The following is a 5,336-nucleotide window of genomic DNA, read 5'->3' as shown; positions in this document are numbered from 1 at the left end:
TCTCCTTAAATTTAAATATTGGCACATTTTAGTAAAAATAATAATTATCAAATCTTATATCTTTGTTAGCAATTTACAAAATCACCTGGGACTAGTGAAGGTACAAAGTCCTACTGTGCTGTCTAAATTAGAATTTGGAAGAATAATGAAGACACTGGAGTCTCCCTTAATGTAATCTTTTCCAATCATCTTATTAAGAATCACTCAGGGGCAGCTAAGTGGCACAGTGGATAGAGCACCAGTCACGGAATCAGGAGGACCTGAGTTCAAATCCGGTCTCAGACCCTTAATAATGATCTAGCTGTGTGACATTTGTCAAATCACTTATCCCCATTGCCCTGCAAAAAATATCACTCAAAAAATAATGAAGGAAGGTAGTTTTGATCACTAAACTGAATGAAATCAAAATGATTATTCTACATTATCATTTTCCTCAGATGAAAACTACACAAGAGGATATTTAGTGAAATCAACTTGTATACACCTTTTAAATTGTTTCCAGGAAAAAAAAAACTTTGTTCTCTAAAACTTCCAATCCTTTAATCTTCCTGTGGATGAATATCTCCCTCCTCTTGCCCCCCAAAGCCTTAGGTTGTCATGACCTTTCATACCTGTTTTGTCTTTCGAAACAGCTTTGTAAATGTCACAAGCTTAGGGTTCTTTTTAGAGGCTTTGGGTTTCAGCTCTCTAACCACTGAGTAATCAAAATCAAGTTGGTTGTGGTTCATGATATTTATTGACCGCTAGTATGGCTTTAGGTCCAGAATGTCATAGGTTGGAAGACCAGACTGTCTTCCCATTGAAGAAAAGTCAAAGACTGCCTCTCACAGTTTATTTTCGCTATTTATGTTTGACTCCCAAGATTAATTATGACTTTAGTAATTTGAATCGACTACATTTATTTTCTCTGTTTAGAGTGCTATAAAATCATGTCAGAAATCTCAACACTTTTTAACTGCATCACTATGAAAATATTTCACCACAGAAAAGATGAAATAACAAAACCATTAATTGTAGGTAGGAGAAAAAGGGTATACAGTACAATGTGTGGCATGTAGTAGACATTTAATAAATGATTGCTGATGTCAGATGAATTGAAAGAATCTAACCAGTCATGCATAGAAGTAGTCTTTCTAAGATCCTTCAGTTGGTAAGATCATCAGTAGAGACAAAACTGCAAATTAAAGAATTGTTTAATTGCAACTGAATGCCCCGGTCTGAAAAGAGAGTGATGTTTTTTGAATTGGTTGAGATTTGCCTTTCCCAGAACATTAAACACATTTTGAACTACAATAAGTTAAGTTCATATATTTAATAGCACCAGTAAGCCAGATAATAGTATCAAATATACAAAAGACCCCACTATGAAGCATTTTTCTAAGGAGCCAGAAACTTGTTCACACCTGGCAACAACTGTGATTAGGCTATAGGAAGCACTGCACATGTCAATTAACAGACTAGGTGTGCCATTTATCCATTGTTTAAGTGCAATGAAATGTATTGCATTGAATCTGTTCCTGTCAGTACTTCTAATTAAGCAGGTGTTCTGTTCAAAATGATGTTCATTAAGTAGGTTCCAGTGTTTTTGTGTTTGTGTTTGTGTGTGTGTGTGTGTGTGTGTGTGTGTGTGTGATTGTGAGTTTGGAGTGAGTAAATCTGTACTCAGGATTTGCCATATGACTCTCATGATTTCTTTTTGTTTAAAGACATCTCCTTAAAAATGCAAATATTGGATTTACTGTAGAGTATTGCTTTTGCAAAAAGTAAACCAAAAAGCTACTTTAGTATCAAGAGAATCATATGATTATTTCCTCTTGACTTCCCTAACCTCACCTCCCCAAAAGTAGCTATATTGTTGTCAAAAGCAAAACTGCTCAAATTACCAAAACAATTATCTGTAATTCAAATCTCTACACTACTTTACAATTTGTTTTAAACATGGCAAAAAGTATTCTTTTTGTAATAAATGTAATTTTACTAAAATATTATCTTTTTTAAATTCACTGCCTCCACATAGGCACTTGAGCAGAATTGATGATCCAAATTAGAAGTGCTAAGTTGGAAATACTATCAACTATAAAAAAATGACCATTTGTCCCCTAACTGGCTTCTGGACAAAATTTTCTTTTTAATTGTGTCTTATTGAGATTTGGGGGAAAATGTAGCAATGGTATTGGAGATTGCTGGTTTGAAACTAATTTAAAGTCAATATTGATATGTGAAGCCTTTAATTTCTTTATTCAAAAAGAAAATGTAGAATCACAGAATTTGAGATTTAGAAGGGACTGTGATCCAACATCCAACACACTCAATAACTGATCATTTAGTCTCTGCTTGAAGAACTCTAAGGAGAGATAACCCACCTTCTCTTGAGATATCCCAATCTATTTTTGATACTTCTAATTGTTAGTACTTCCCCATGCCTGAAATCAACCCAAAATTTGTTTCTTGGTAACTTCCACCTATTGATCCTAATTCTGTCATCTGTAGGATCAGAAAGGTTATCGTTCAGATGTTTGCTTGTTTGTTTTTTTCAGTTATGTCAGACTCTCTGTGAAACCATTTAAGGTTTTCTTGGGAAAGATGCCAAAGTAATTTTCCATTTCCTTAGTCAACTCATTTTATAGAAGAGGAAACTGAGGTAAATATAGTAAAAAGACTTGTCCAGGATCACAGCTAGTGTCAAATTTAAATTACAATTTTAAATTTAAAAAAATCTAACAATTCTTCCACAACTGACATTGAATTACTTTAAAAATACTCAAGGGAGAGAAGCTTTACATGACACCTGCTTCAGATACTGGAAATTTCTAGGCTAATAAACTATTCACTTATTACTTACAAATTCCCTCCCTCCATCCATTCTCTTGTCTCTACAATTCAGGTTTTCACAGACATCAAAATGTTATTCTAAATACATAGTTTTTTTCCTATATTAGTCATATGATAAAAAATATTTTGTCACTCTTTCTTGCCTAAATCAAAGGTGTCAAACATTGGCCATAGACTGAACCCTAATTGAAATGTTATTGGGAGATATTTAATAAAATAAAAAGAATGCAATGGAATATAGGTGTTACAGTGGATTGAGCTCAGGGTTTGGAATCAGGAAGGCTCAGATACTTCCTAGTTGTGTAATCCTAGGAAAGTCATTTAACTGTTTTCCTTTGTTTTCTCATCTGTAAAATGAACTGGAGAAAGGAACAAAATCACTTCAATTTCTTTGCCAAGGAAACTCCAAATTGGTCATGAAGAGTCAGACACAACTGAAGATGACTGAGCAACAATGTTAAGAGGGTTTTTTTTTAAGACAAAATGCTCCCTCAGGGACTGGCCCAATTTCTCTTTGAGTTTGTCATTTAGACCACTGATCTAAATGACAAGATATGAATTCCTTACACTATTATTTAAGTTCCTTAGAAATTTGGCTTGAAGAATACTTTATATTTTTCCTGATCATTAAATTGATATTTCATCAAAGTTAATCTAGTATTTTTTCCATTGATGAAATTATCTGCTTTGCCGCCCCCCCCCCCCCCCCCCGCAGAAGGGAAGGTACTGATTTCTCATCTCAGCACTTTTGAATCTTTCTCTTCCTTTGATCAGGTTCATATTTAAAGTTTCTTTAGGCTTATATCATCCTTGCCATTATTCTATCACAACACTCCTGACCCCAGGTGTTTTCACTGGGTGGAATTCTCTCTCAACTCAATCTCCTGATTTTTTTTATCTTCCTTTGAATCTCAGCTAAACTCTCCCTCTTCTACAGGAAACCTTTTCTGTTCAAATTTAATACTAGAATTAAGTTTATTTTTTCCAATTTGTCCTGAGCAAATATCTTGTTTTTACAATGTTTTCATATTATGTCCCTAATTAGATTATGTGTTCCTTGAGAGCAGGGACTTTATTTTTCCTACCTTTCCTTGTGTCCCCAGATCTTAACAGAGTCCCTCCCACATATAAGGTTTTAACCTTATAGATCAACTGAGTCTTGTGAGACAAAATGGGGAAGACTATGATACCTGGAGGAGAAAAGTGAAGAGTTATAGCCAAAACTACTTTCATACAAAGAGGCAGCCAAAAAAGTCAAGGCATTTGTAACCCAGAAATGTTTTCATAACCTGGATGAAAAAAAAAAACACAGTGTATTGTAACCAGACTATGCTTAAAGCAGTGCATCCTCATTAGTGTCTGCTGGTATTGAACAGGCACCTGTAAAATCTTATTCAAATCAAAGGGTCCTGTATCTACCCTTCAGTGTTTGACAATCCCACTATACTTATGCATATTTTTTCTTTTCCAATTTTGGGAATAATGAGACACTATTGTCTCATTTCTTGATTGCTAACTTGACATCTGAGAAAAGGAGCTTTCTATCTTTTTATACAGATTGTGTCATAATTAAAAATGCATTCTCTCACTTTGCAATTTAGGGTGGAGTACTCTGTGGAGGACAGGGAGCATTAATTCTTGACAGGAAAGGTACAGTTAAGAGTAACTCTTCCCTTCGTATCCCAAGACTGACTTCACATTATATTATCTTCAAAAAAACTAAGCCAATAGAGGTACAAATTGGAGGCATTTAATTTATACTAACAGCAAAATAACAGAGTGAATCTATTAAATTAAATCTTTGCTTCTTTTTTTCACCTGGCACTTTGCTCATATATTGCACTTACAAGATATTTAATGTAACAAATATGTTTCTAGGACCTGTTGCCCATTTATGCAAATGTATGAATGCATATCTTATTAGAATTGATTAATATTTGCATTACTTGCAAACTTTTCACTATAAATGACTTAAATAGAGATATTTATTTTAGTGGTATTTAGTGGTATTTTAACAAAAGATATTCCTAGTCTATTGTTGCATTTAGCATATAGAGCCTCATATAGAAATTTCCAACCAGAAATCATAACCTTTAAATGAAAAAGGGAACTCTATTCTGATCTTTATTCTCTTTTGTCTTTTGATTAGTTTTGTAATGTGAAGAAATTACTGTCTTTCAAATTTCTATTCTAACTTATTATACCCAGGTTTACTCAGTTAGTATTATCTAATTGGGAATTATGTGTATTTTAGCCTCTCCCATTTGGAGAGGCTGCAAGTCAAACATCAAAGGGTTTAGCTTTATTAAGCCTAATTCTCAGCATACATACCACACACACACACACACACACACGCACACACACACACACACACACACACACACACACACACACACATACACACAAACACAAATGTATTACTCATTTGATCAAGTTTTTTCCCAAATTTTCCATTTCAGTGTGATAGTCATGATTCACATCATCATTACACCACATAAGTTTTA

This window comes from Macrotis lagotis, chromosome 1, assembly GCF_037893015.1.
Source record: "Macrotis lagotis isolate mMagLag1 chromosome 1, bilby.v1.9.chrom.fasta, whole genome shotgun sequence".
Lineage (NCBI taxonomy): Eukaryota > Metazoa > Chordata > Mammalia > Peramelemorphia > Peramelidae > Macrotis > Macrotis lagotis.
The sequence above is the reverse complement of the archived record's forward strand: the minus strand, read 5'-3'. Positions refer to the sequence as shown.